The sequence below is a fragment of the Hyperolius riggenbachi genome, chromosome 3 (assembly GCF_040937935.1).
Source record: "Hyperolius riggenbachi isolate aHypRig1 chromosome 3, aHypRig1.pri, whole genome shotgun sequence".
In the NCBI taxonomy this organism is placed as follows: domain Eukaryota; kingdom Metazoa; phylum Chordata; class Amphibia; order Anura; family Hyperoliidae; genus Hyperolius; species Hyperolius riggenbachi.
Window position 1 is genome coordinate 279,038,839 of NC_090648.1, and position 14,355 is coordinate 279,053,193.

Below are 14,355 nucleotides of genomic sequence, written 5' to 3' on the forward strand. Positions count from 1 at the left end.
CCAGTAGTTAGCTAGGCATAGGTAGGAGACCCAGTATAGGTAGGTAGGCATAGGTAGGTCCCCTAGTATAGGTAGGTAGGTAGGTGTCCCCGTATAGGTAAGTAGGTGCCCCAGTAATTAGGTAGGCATAGGTAGGTGTCCCAGTATAGATAGGCAGGGCCTGGCTGGCTGTATAATTCAGTTAACAACACACACAAAAAAAACACATCAGGAAAACATTATAGCTCTCAAAAGAGCTGTCGAGGGGTGCTATTTTAGCAATAACAATCAGTCAGGAGCAAGCCAAGAGCCTAACTAATCTTTCCCTAGGAGAACAAGTCTGCAGCATCTGTCCCTAGTCTGTCTCTAGCAGGCACACGAGTGGGTGTAATGGCCGGCAAACCTGCCTTATATAAGGGGGGGGGGGTGGGGCTCCAGGGCTTAGTGTAGCCTGAATGGCTACAATGTGCCTGCTGACTGTGATGCAGAGGGTCAAAGTTGACCCTCATAGTGCATTATGGGGCGAATCGAACTTCCGCAAAAGTTGGCTTGGTCCAGGCGAACGTGAACCCCCAAAGTTTGCCTGGAACCGTTTGCCGGCGAACCGTTCGCTACATCTCTATTGAAGATCCCTGATGAACTTGCACATCCACCACTCATATCAATCCCCACCACGGTGCTTGCGTCAATCCCCACCACCAGCGCTTGCATCAATCCCCACCACCGGCGCTTGCGTCAGTCACCGCTGCCAATTGCTATACTAAAGTAAAGAAAGCCCCAACAAAGCATTTTAAATGAGCTGCCAATCTCCCCCTTGGTCCTTTAACAGACCAGCGGGAATCCTCCTTGAGACACATTTAAAGGTGCTTTTTTGGGTCTTGCTCTACTTTAGTACAGCAAGCCCTGACCCCATGTGACAGCCTCTGGCACCTGTGTACATAGCTTGAGACCCATTCACATTGCACGCGTTGCTGTCCATGTTTCAGCAACGTGTGCAGAAGGCAAAAACGCGTGACATCAGAAGTGCATAATTTGCCCTGTCTGATGTTTACACTGCATGCGTTCCGGACCAGTGCGGTCTGCATTTTTTCCCGAAACGCGCGGCTGACACATTCACTACAGTGAATGGGTATCAGCCACACAACGCGTTCATACGCATTGAGTTCTGATCGCATGGCCATCTGTGCTCAGTAATATGAACAGGGCCTAAATCAGCTGTGTGAACAGCTGGATAGTTGTGTCCGAATATGGACTGAATATGGAAACTAAATGCCAGTAATGTGCCGTTGTTTTATTGGACATTGTTTTAAATGTTTTTAATCATTTGAATCATTATGGTGTGTATCAATTGTCTTATTTGACTGATCATAGATAATAAAGATCATATGTAAATATTTTCAAACTTTTCAGCTGAGTGGTGCTACAGTATGTTTTTGGGCTTCTTTCCTCCCAGGTAGCATTGTATCTTTTTCACCCAAGCACACTCAGGTACATGCAGGTGTTGTGGATACCTTAGTCTGTTTTATCAAAGGGAAATTACATTTGAAATCCAAACAGCTTACTTCATTTTGAACAGCTTTTAGTAAGGTACTTTCACACAATTTGCATTGCAATCGTATTACAATGGTGCAGAAAAGTTGCATTGTGAGTCGGATGTGCGCTGGAATAATACACTACATATGCATACAGTACACTTAAAGTATGCTTCACTACCACTGTAAATGCGCATGTTGTCTGGTAAATACACAGTAGGCTATGCATGACTCCAACAGGACCTGATGCCCCGCGTTTGATGTGAAGGTACCCTAGAAATATGGCATCTTGTTGCAGTAGAACACAATGGATACATTGTGAAAGGGACCTTATCCACTGTGCCAGCATACATCTTATGAGATGCACAACAGCACTTATTGTTGTGCGGCAATGCATCCAAATCCATGCTATGCATTACTACAGGGATTCACATGCATTAGGTTATCTTTTGCTGCATGCCCTCTTTTTTCCCCTGCATGCAAATCAGATTGCAGCCTTTTGATTTTAATAGGCTATGTTTCCCCATTTGTGCATGCGGGAAAACAGAGCAGCAGTGAATCACCCCTAGTGGGAACAAACTCTAAATGTTTTTAACAAATTTTATCCTCCTGGCGCCTCTGTACATCTCTACAAAGCAAGATATCCACCCTTGGTGGAAGGGTGTCACACCCTCTTCTTTTCCTCTATCCACAGAGAGCGACGTGGTTGCCTAGGTAGTAACCCTGGTTTGTAAGTATAATACTTATGTTCTATACAATCTCGCCCATTTTCCAATACATACTACACTATATTGGGCTCTCATTTTTCTGCTTTATAAACCCTAAATGTTTCTTGCTTTCACTGTTGATACCCTCCCAGGAATACAAAAAAGTTGTCAAAAGTAGTACTACTTTAATCATGATTTAATGAAAGCTGCAATTTAATTCCTTTATTAAAAACATGTGCATTTGTAAAACTATTCTTACATGTGTTTGTATTTATTTTTGTTGGAAAATAGAATAAAGGAAGTTTTATCTGTCAGTAAGAGAAGTATGAATTTACCAGTCCCACTGTCTTCTGCTTGGCACAGCTTGTTTGCAATGGGTTTTTTCTTGTAAAGCAACTGATCTTTGGCACCCCTAGCAGCTGGCTGGCCTTTGAAGATAAGAGGTAGGCTTTTCACAGGGCTGAATAATTAGCTTATGTTCTATCCGCCAGCAGCTAGTAGCTAGTGGGAAAGAAACTGATTTTGTTTTTCAGCCCCATGGGAATTTCATTAGATATTTTTTATTATTCATCATAGTAGTTGCTGCAGAGTGTATAGAAGTCTATGAATGATTGAAATCGCCCAATAAAATCATCTAACCCCAAATAGCGCTAAGACCCTTTTTGGTGTGGCACAGAACTTCTCCTCTTGCCTCTGCCCCAGAAAAACAAATAACTTCATATTAATCTCTTGGTCAATATTATTTTACTTGCAGCTGCAAATAAGTAAAGCGTAGGTAGCATTTCAATCTACATTCCTAATGATGTATCCTTCCCTTTATGAAGGCTTTTGTGGCCCCTTAATGGTACCATTATGGTTAGAATTTTTGGGCAGTAGCATGGCCAAACAATAGGTTGATTAACTCTTAAGGTACACCTTTATAAATACAATGGGGAATGGTTACAAAATAGTGGCACCCAGTGGGCAATGCTCAGTGAGTGCTTCACTCTTAATGGCTGTAGTTTTCTCAATTTGTTGCACATGGCAAATATAGGAGCTGTTTCAATGAAAATTCTAATGACAATAAAAACCCCTGTTTCCACTGCAAAATGCATTCCATGGATTTTGTCCAATATCATTAGAGATTGGCAGGTTCAGCTGATCTACAGGAAGAAGACTGCAAGCTGATGGCCGTGAAACACACAATTCTTCTTTTCAGAGATAAGAATTCCTATTGATTTTTTTTCTTACATGCACAGGACAAATAAAAAGTATACTTTTACTGAAATAACTTATCATTTAACATCTTTAACATCATTATATAAAATACCATAAAATATAATAGCATTTTAGAACAGCACAATGTATACATTTTCTCATGTAATATAAATATTTTCACAGTTTGACAAATCTCTAATATCCCAGGAATGACAATGCATTGGCATGGGCATTTGTAACAAATTGAACGAGACGAAGAAATAAATCGCTGGAATTATCCTATCCGCACGTATCATGTTTACTTTCAGCTTTGTGGCAGCTTTCCCATCAATCTTTTAGAAACTGATGTTTCGCGAGCAACAATAAAATGTTAATTTTACAGTCCAGTTTTATTTCATCTTTCTGGCAAAACAACAAAACTAATATATGCTATATATGCTGATGGGAATCATTGTAAAATAAATACTATATTGAAGACTTCTATACATTGTAATTAAAGTCCCTAGGGATGTCTAATCACTGTCAAGAACATTACATCATCTCTTTTTGTAATACATTAATTTGGATATATATTTCATTTTCCTAAAGGAATATTATTGAGCAGCACTGCAGAAAAAAATGAATAAATAAGACTAGGCTATGTTATAAATGAAATGTTCCACTATTCAGCACTTCAATTAAAAAAAGACAGCAGGAAGAAGCGGGACATGCTATAAAACGAATACCAATCATCCTATGTCTATAACTGAAGAACATCTTGTGCTGCAAAGAAAAACAAACATATTAAAATAGCATAGGAAATAAAACATGTGGCAGGCTCGCTAACAAAAATATACAGCATTCTCTGATGCAATGGAGAAGAGAACTAATGGATCAAGTCCTGAGTGACACTTGTTGATGGTATTCCAATTGAATTACTGTTCCGTGTCCTCCTATCACTGCTGGAGTAAACAGCCGACACCCTTATTAGAAAGAGAGAAGAAACACAACATAGATTTTTGTTTAGAGAAAAATTGCACTGCAGAAAATACTCTGATCTCTTCTTACTTCTTACTTATAGGTATTTTGAAAGCAATAATTAAATTCTGTTTTGATAATGATAGTGGATCATAGAAACTATTAAAACCCCCGGTAAGTTGGCATATTATACAAGTGTAGACAAGAAAATACATATTTGTCTAGTAAATTTAATAATAATAATAAAAAAGCACGGAAGAGGATCCTTGTAACACAAAACTGGTTAAATGTTTAATTTCAAAGAGAATCTGTACTGTTCGATTTGTACAGTAAAAATCATACATTTCGAGTCACTGTGATCTCCTGGATCCCTCTTTGCCATTTCTGCCACTCCCTGCCACGATCCTGGCTTTTAATTACCAGTTTTAGGCAAACTTGTCTTACAAACAAAAAACCTGGCAAACCCTTTACCATGGGCATGAGACTCAAACCTCGCAACTAGGGATGATAAATGAGATGCAAATAATGTATCCTTTCATTCAAATGTCATGCACCATTATACTGTATGCTGCTTGAAATTGAACCAATCAGAATAACCTTATGTCAATTTTATTGGTCCAAGTTCAAGCTGCATAACATTTATATGAAATTTGAATGAAAGGAGAAATTATTTGCACTTCAGTGAACCCCACTGAGTTATGATATGACCTCGAAGAGAGTTGAAAGCTGAAAGGGAGCTGAACAGTATATTTTTCTTAATTGTCAAACAGCTACCCCCCCCCCCCCCAATGGAGGTTTGTAAATGGTGTGGGCTTTGGGGGTTGATGCAGGCATTTACTTACCTATAGGGGCTGCTCCATAGTCCCTGCCTATCCAGACACTTTCATTTTTATCACACTGTGCTGCAGACCCACGGGTTCCTACAGTTTTGCCCTATGTCCCTGGTGGCCACGATGCATGTCACGCATGTTTGTTTTAGAAAAAAAATGACTATTGCATATTGAAGCATGGGGATGCTAATGAGGTAAAACACATTGAAATTCCAACCTTTGTTGGACTTAAAAAAACAAAACCTTAACTACCCTTCAACTACTTGAACTTCTTCTGCACAATTCTATTAATATTTCATTCTATCGAAACCAAATTGTCAACATTCAGGTTGAATTCACTTTTGACCTGAATTCAGATAACAACTCTAATGTCACAATACTTGTACATTAGCATCTAGTTATTTATGTATTTATTTTTTAATTGACCAACCCATTCATTTCTGTCTAGTGTTGTTCAAGTATCTCTGTGTTCAATTTGCTCCCATTTAATTGGACAAACCAATATTTGTTGATTCGAAGAACATTAAAGTACAATGGGGGGGGGGATTTCGGTTATTATTCTGAACTGTGTAGAGCTTGTACAGAATCAAAATACATTTAAAAAGAAATGCTAAGACTACCATAGCTCTGCACGGCACTATACGAAAAAAAAACCTAAAAGCTTTTTTATGATGCAGAAATCCTTGAGTGTTGAGTGTTGTGTGTTAATCAGACCATCCAGCCATGCAAAACTTTAGTGCTAAAATAATCAACTAAGCACATTCACATACTATCTGGGATTAGGAGGAGTAGGAACGCACACTGGTCTAAACTGGATATTTGCAGGCTAAAACCCTGGATGCCTGTAAGTAAGCACATTGACTGACAATTTCTTATCAGCAGAACTGCATTACAAGACAGGAACATACAGTATTTCATATACAGCAATCTATCTATCTATCTATCTATCTATCTATCTATCTATCTATCTATCTATCTATCTATCTATCTATCTATCTATCTATCTATCTATCAGCAATGAAAATATATCCATATGACTAGCAGTGAATCTGTCTATCTGACTGCAATCTCACCTTCTTTAACCCCCCTGGCGGTGTAAAAAATTCCGCCAGGAGGGAGCGCAGCAGTTTTTTTTTCTCTGATATTATGTAGCAAGTCCAGGGCTCGCTGCATGATAGCCGCTGCTCAGCGGAATCCCCCCACCCGCTTCGATCGCCTTCGGTGATCTCCGATCAGGAAATCCCGTTCAAACAACGGGATTTCCTGGAGGGCTTCCCCCGTTGCCATGGCGACGGGGCGAGATGACGTCACCGACGTCGGGACGTCACTGGGAGTCCCGAACCACCCCTCAGTGCTGCCTGGCACTGATAGGCCAGGCAGCGCACGGGGTCTGGGGGGGGCACGCGGTGCGACGGATAGCGGTGATCGAGCGTGGGGCGGCGGCGATCGGTGTGCTGACGCATCTAGCAAAGTGCTAGCTGCGTCTAGCAAAAAAAAAAATTAAACAAATCGGCCCAGCAGGGCCGGAGAAAACCTCCTGCGCGGCTTACCCCGAACTACGTTTGGGGTTACCACCAAGGAGGTTAATGTAATATAGTGGCTGCAGGCCTAAAGCCACAGAGCTGTGTCCCACCACTAGCAGATGTCAGTCACAAGTGCTGATGCAGGCAAGCCCTCTCTTTATAAAGAACTATGGCTGCCTGTGTCAGACATGTGGTGGCAAACAGCCAATCAGCTGCCAGTGCCTGCCACCAAAAGGGTGGAGGAAAGGCTCCCTCTTTTGATTGGAGGGCCCTAGACATTATGCATTGCACTATTGAATCCCGTGATTTTCAGGTCAGCAAGACCCAAATTTGAACAGTTATATTGTGTTCAAACAGAAGGACAACTCAAAATTGAACACGAACACTATTATTATTATTTATATAGCACCGACATATTCCACAGTGCTGTACAGAGTATATTCTCTTGACACTTAACTGCCCCTCTGAGGGGCTCACAATCTAATCCCTACCATAGCCCTATGTCTATGTATGTATCATAGTCTAGGGGCAATTTAGGGGGAAGCCAATAAACTTATCTGTATGTTTTTGGGATGTGGGAGGAAATCAGAGTACCCAGAGGTAACCCATGCAGACATGGGGAAAACATACAAACTCCTTGCAGATGTTGACCTGGCTGGGATTTGAACCGGGGACCCAGCATTGCAAGGCGAGAGCGCTAACCACAACACCACCGTGCTGGTTAGTCCTGTCTCTTATTCTCTAATGTTTTCATTTGCTGTTCATCTCATTATGTGCCCTACAAAGCTTCAACCCTGAGCAGGTTTCCTTTGTATTGCAGCTTTTTGTCAAATTGCTTTAATGTAATATCTCACTACAATGAAAGACACTGACAAATCCATGGCGACAGCACTTTACCATCTGTGCCCAATCTCAAAAGATACATGCAATTGAGAAGTCACTTCAGATTTTACATTAATATACATATACATATCATAAACATATTAAATAGAAAAAGACCATATTTTTTCACTGTGTCTTCTAAAGTTGTGCAAGGTAACCCACGTGTTCTTGCAGATGCAGATGAATAAAGAATTTTAAGACATATACACATGTGAACACACGTGCATGAAATGCAGAGAACTAGCTTCTGCACCTGCTGATACATGCAGAATTGCTGAAAGAGATGAGACTCAGTTACCATGACCTTAACATTTGCACCTTCATTTTCTGCATAATTTACAATACTGAACAGTAGGTAATGGTCCATGGTCTGCAAAAGTGTAATAATTGCTTCACCTGTATGTTAGTAGAATGATATGCAAGCCACCGAGGGAACTCGTAATGGGGCATTTTCTGTCATTATATAAACATTATGCAGTCTAGGCTGAAAAATCTGTTTATCACTATAATGATGCTTAAAAAAAGACACCTAAATAAAAGCAGATATTTTTCTTTTTGGATCTAGTTAGGAGAGACTGCAGGTAATAGAAGTGCCCATATTTTTACTCTCTGGTTGTTATGTAATAAATGTAAAATTTATATTTGTTTTCTACTCAAAATAGCTAAATTGAAGTGATATACTGAGTGCATCTATGGTGGTTAATGATCATTCATCTCTGGTCTTAATTGGAAAAGATTGAGTAAATACAGCATCAACATTTTCATTTATTAATTCATTTGGATTCTACATTTTATAAAAGCAGAACTGCAGCTTTTCTCTAAAAATGGGATTTAGCTTCAAAAACCTCGATCATTTTCATTGAAAATATTTAATATGTATGACTCTAATAGTATGTAACATACAATACCCTATAATGTCGTATGAAACACAAAGAGGAGATTAAAGTTACGTATACATGATAGACATTCTTCAACCATGTGTTTGGGTAACACATTCTACTGCAGCTCTCAATGTTTCCTACTCATTCTCCCATTTCCTAGGACAAAACAAGCTTCTCCTGCGAGTCTGCCAAAGAAATCATAGACTTATGGGTGAAGTTGCTCAATCTGTCTCTGGATAAGCTGATATATATGAATTAAAATTGCACCCAAAGAAATAAAATAAGATCTGGGTGGGCTGAAAAGAGGAAATGAAGGTAAACCTGATGGGAGTTAGTGGGGAGCTGACCAAAGGGAGAGAGAAAGTTGTAAAGGAAATGTATGTTGTTGTAGGGAATGAGGGCATTGTTCTGTCACTGATAGCAGGAGGAGTCCATGTGCGGGGATGGGGTCGTGGGGATTGCAGAATGAGAGTGGGATCTATTGTGGAAAGAAGGGAATGTATATTTTGAATGGGTGGAAGGAGTGGCGAGTAGAGAATGTATAGTGGGGGTGTGGTAAAAGTTTGGTGTGAGTAGGGGTATTGTTTTGAACAGGTAATTTAGCATCCATGTTTCTTATTTGTATGTATGTATGTAGAGGTGAAGATTGCAAGTTAATGTAGGCTAGTGTAGGGTGAGAGTTACATGACACTTTATAGATAGATGAGGGAAAGGGGCTGATGGAATTCTTACAAAATGGCAAGCTACAAGCCCGTTTAAAGATATTTTGTTTGTTTTTAATAAACTTCTTACCTTTAGCTTTCTATACCATCTTCTCTTTTAGTCACCTTTTCTTGCCCCAGCTTTTGCTGGTAGCTAGTTACAAGAAACTCAACAGTCCAGCACTTACAGCATGTCTCTGTGTCCTGGGGTTGTAATGGACAGATAACAATCATTGAAGTAGCAAAGGTCCAGATACATACTTTACTAATTGTGGCTGATTTTTCAATTGCAGTGTAACCTGTGAAACTCCACACATTACATATTCTGCTTTTAGTCTTGAGCTCACACTATAATGCCTTAATTTTCCTTTTTCTTCATTATAGAAAATAAAGTCTAATAGTTCACTATCAATACATCATTATATATTATTTAACAGTTTACATTTAAGAAAAATTTGGTCGCGTTGAAAGGATTAAAGCAATACACTCATTCCAAATTTTCTTATCTTAAACTTATCAACTTATCTTATAGATTTATCTTATATTTGTTTCCCTAGCAGAAATGTATTTTCACACATTTGGCACGATATGTGGAGCTATGCAATCAAAATAAATCCCTTCTCATTTCCAGAATGAATTAAATCTGTCCTTCTCTCTTAATGTCTCTTAATGTCTAAAAAAAACATAATATATTAAAGTACATAAGCAGACAAACACGCTCAACACAATTTCTTCAGTTCTTTTATTTAAGTTACAAAGGTATTTCATGAGGCATTACATTTTTTTAAAAAAAATAAAAATTAGGCTTTCTCCTAGGGACTCCCCTTGCTATTTTATTTTTCAAATGAAACTTTGAGTACCAACCAGAGTCTCTTTCATCACTTTCACTGCAAGGGCATGGACTACTCTAGCACCCATCTTATCCCTGGATTTGCACATCTAGAGGCTTGAATACACTCATGTGAGTAGGAAGCAGAGCTTTTAGTGATTCTAGCTTTGCAAAAGCTTTACGGCACAATGGAGCCATGTAGACACATGCATTTTTTTCTTTCAAGGTACTAATAACTGTGTCCACAAAAGAAGGCATTGTAAAATGCAGCCTTACATTTGCATTTATAGGTATGGGTTCAGGAACACTTAAAAGAATATCTAGAAAAGTTTTAAAACAATGTTAATGACAAAATAAGACATCCATAGAAGGAAGGATCTACGCGTAACCCTTGAAACCACATATAATAATCTGAACATTTGTATACTGTAGTGCTTTTCTCCTGTCAGACTCAAAGCGCTCAAGAGCTGCAGCAACTGGAACATGCACAAGAGGCCACCATGCAGTGTTAGGGAGTCTTGCCTTGAATTCCTTACTGAATAGGTACTGACCCAAGCCAGGATTCAAACCCTGGTCTCCCATGTCAAATGGCATAGCGATTTCTATCTGGTTACGTAGAACATCGTGATATTACAATACCCTAGCAGATTAACAGATTTTGTTTCCTAACAAAAGGATAAACATTGCAGGAATGTTTGTATGCATCAGTGTTTCTCTAACATTATTGAGGGTTCGGATATTAATACCCTCATGAGTAAATGAGGCCTTATCATGATCATGAATTCTCCTCCCATTCATTTGCCAGCTATGGTTTCATGTTTCATTTTTTTATTTAGTAAATCAGGATGTCTCTAGAACCGTTTGGGTTTTTAGTAGGTTTACAAAAATTCCAATTGTTTATGAAATCTTATGGGATTAAAAATAAAAAGTACATATATTTTTTCCTCTAGGGACTGGTGGATTTTGACTTTGATTTAAGATTTATTTGTACTGAGCTTACTTTTCTATAATACCAGAGTACGTTGGTTGTAATCCATCATCATTGTATTATCAAAGAACTCATAAGAAAAGGCTAATCTTAATAACCTCACTGAATAACTGAAATAACCACACAGCAGTTTTTCACTAAAAAAAATATTGTGACTTCCGGTTCCGGCGCCTGGATGGAGCAAGGCTGACGGAAGAGCTCCGCTGATAGAGGCTCCCTCGGCTGAATCACGGCCCAACTGAAGCGCCCCCGCCCGACATACTAAGCCGCAGGAGATCACCCCGACCCTCAGCAAGCTACGTACCCGCTCCATGGACCGCTATATTACGCGGGCCACAGTGAAACAGGTCCCAGCCGAGAAAGAAGCTCCTCCCAAGATGGCCGCCGCCGCCCTGACAGCACAGGCCTCGCAGTCACCCCCCTCGCTCCACACCACAGAACCATCAGAGGACTCCAGAGGGGATCCGGATCAGACAGAGCAGGCCATGTCAGGTGAGAAACAACATGGGGACATAGATTACCAAAGACTGGCAGTAGCGGTGGTTGAACGGCTGGCACCAGAACTCCATACGATGATACAGGCAGCCATAGACCGCTCCCTGAGAGAGACTCAGCACAAACTCCAAGCCCATGAGATCAGGCTAAACCAGGCAGAGACGCGGATCTCCGCAATAGAGGATGACAGGGAAAAGGAGGCCAAGGAGAATAAACAGATGAAACTGGAGCATAAGCAAATGAGAGACAAGCTCCAAGACTTAGAAAATCGCTCCAGGCGTAATAACCTCAGAGTAGTGGGGCTCCCGGAAAATATGACATCACAAGCCCTGAAAGATTTTTGCGCATCTGCACTACCTAAATTACTTGGTTTCAAAAAAGGCTTTAAGGTAGAAAGAGCCCACAAAGTAGGCCCCCCTCATTCACCCTCTGACAAACGACCCCCGCGCCTCGTTCTGGCAAGATACCTGGACTTTGCGGACAAAAATGAGATGCTAAGAGCTTATAGAGAGCTCGATCGACCTTTGGAATACCAAGGAATGCAACTTAGAATCTTTAATGACTACTCGGCCGAGGTGTCCAAAAAACGCCAAGCTTTTAATCCAGCCTGCGCACTCTGTATACAAAAGAAGTGGAAATTTGCATTACAGTATCCAGCTATATTAAGAGTCACGGACGAGTCAGATGAAACGCACGTGTTTCATACAGTCTCGGAGGCCTTATCTTTCTTACGTGCGGACAACTCATCTGCAGATTGAAATTATAATCAGATGCGGGCTTCCAGATGGCAGACGGGGGGCGCTGCCCAACAGAGAATAAAGCAAGCACCCTGACATAAGAACTAGAAATGTCACAGCTCGATTGGAACTTATACTTATGACCATTTATTTTTCAGTTCACGAGTTATCCCAGAGATCCATAATTCATGGGACTAACGGCTCGAATGGCATGCTTTAAGAAGTTATCAGCTAAGATTCACTTAGCAGAGGGAGACCCACTTCTGGAGTAAGCACGAGGAGGAAGACATCCAGGGAAGAAGTGGAGTCAAGTAACTATAAGTTTTGTTGGTTCAGTTTTTTCTTTTTTCCTGTTCTCTTTACATTTTGGACTGTACCAAAGGCAAAGTCATGGCACCTGTCCAAGATATCCAAGGGCAGATCAGCCCTGCTCGTGACACAATTGCCAGTTAAAGGGAAGGGTGGGAGGGGGAGGGAAATACTTCAGGGAGGGTTCTGTCATCTCGGGGCAAAGGCTAGGATAATGAATAGAGTGTTAAGTATATTGGAGGCTAGTTTGATCCATAATCCACTGCTCCCATGTCAATAAAAATAACATCATGGAATGTTAAAGGCCTGCGCTCACCAGGCAAGAGATCAATAGTTCTAAGACACTTGAAGAAAATTAAAACTGACATAGCTATGCTCCAGGAGTGCCACCTAGCGCAAGGAAACTTTAATTACATGCGAAAATCATGGGTGGGGCAGGTGTTTGGCTCCCCAGCTCAGGGGCGCAAGTCTGGGGTACTGATATTATTACACAAATCGCTACAGGGACAAGTAGTTTCACATAAACAAGATACTGAGGGACGCTGGATATGGATCAGGCTACAACTGGCAGGAGAAGATATTGTATTATTTAATGTATATGCACCGAATGTTGAAGATAAACTCTTCTATGATGAGCTAAACAAGGAAATTCAGCTGATGGGAAATGTAAAAATTATACAAGGGGGAGACTTTAACGCAGTTATCCATACACAGGAGGATAGATCCAAGAGAACAGTGGCTACCAGCCTGACAGTAAATAAGTCACAAATTTTTAAGGATTATATACAAAATACAATGCTATGTGATAGCTGGAGGATTCTGCATCCAGATGGCGAGGAATACACATTTCATTCTATCCCTCATGACATCTGGTCACGTCTGGACTATCTGTTAGTCACTCCTTCGGTGATGGCGCAGGTAGTCCGGACTGATATTCTTGATCTGGTCATCTCAGACCATGCCCCAGTACAGCTGATTTTCTCTCCTCAGGTTCCCAGAGGGACAGATATTATTTGGCGCTTCCCCTCACACCTGTATGAGGATGAAGGATTCGCCCAATTGTTACTCCAATGGTGGTGGGAATATAAGGAGGACAATGCCCAACATGTTAGTGACATATTCTTGTTCTGGGAAGCGGCCAAACCCACACTGCGAGGAAAAATCATTAGCTACATATCAGGGAAAAAGAAGAAGTCTCATGAAACCTATATGGCCACCATGAGAAAAGTAAGGGAAACGCACACAGAATTCCTAAGTAATCCCACACCTGAAACCAGATTAAATTGGTTAGCAACAAAAAAGCAAGCAGATACCGACATGAGAATCAGGGAGAGGTACCTAAAGTCATATAGAGATTTGTATTATTATAAATTTGGAAACAAAATGGGAAGTCTTTTGTCTAGATTGTCTAGGCCCCCGCAAACTGCAACGGTCATCACGAGCTTACGCTCTAACACGAACCAAATAGTTAACGACCCTAAATCCATCAATACTATTTTCAGTAAATTCTATGGGAAGCTGTACAAACGCTTACCCGGCCAGGAAGGGGACGATACACTTCCGCCATGGTTTGAGGGCTTAGATCTCCCTTCTTTATCTGATGAAGATCTAGCATTTCTTAACTCACCCGTCACGCAGGAGGAGATCCTAGGGACAATAAAGTCACTATCGAACAAAAAAGCCCCGGGGCCCGACGGTCTCACTCCAGAGTTTTATAAAATGTTAAAGCAAGAATTAGCTCCATATCTAGCCACCTTATTTAACAAAATATTAAGGGATGGAAGATATCCCTCATCGGCGAACTTGGC

General features: G+C 40.6%; 1 protein-coding gene across 6 annotated transcripts in view; it reads left to right on the plus strand.

Annotated features, from left to right (window-relative positions):
• Positions 1–14,355, plus strand: part of GRM8 (glutamate metabotropic receptor 8) — a 1,285,400-nt gene that overhangs the window by 990,201 nt on the left and 280,844 nt on the right. The window lies entirely within an intron of this gene.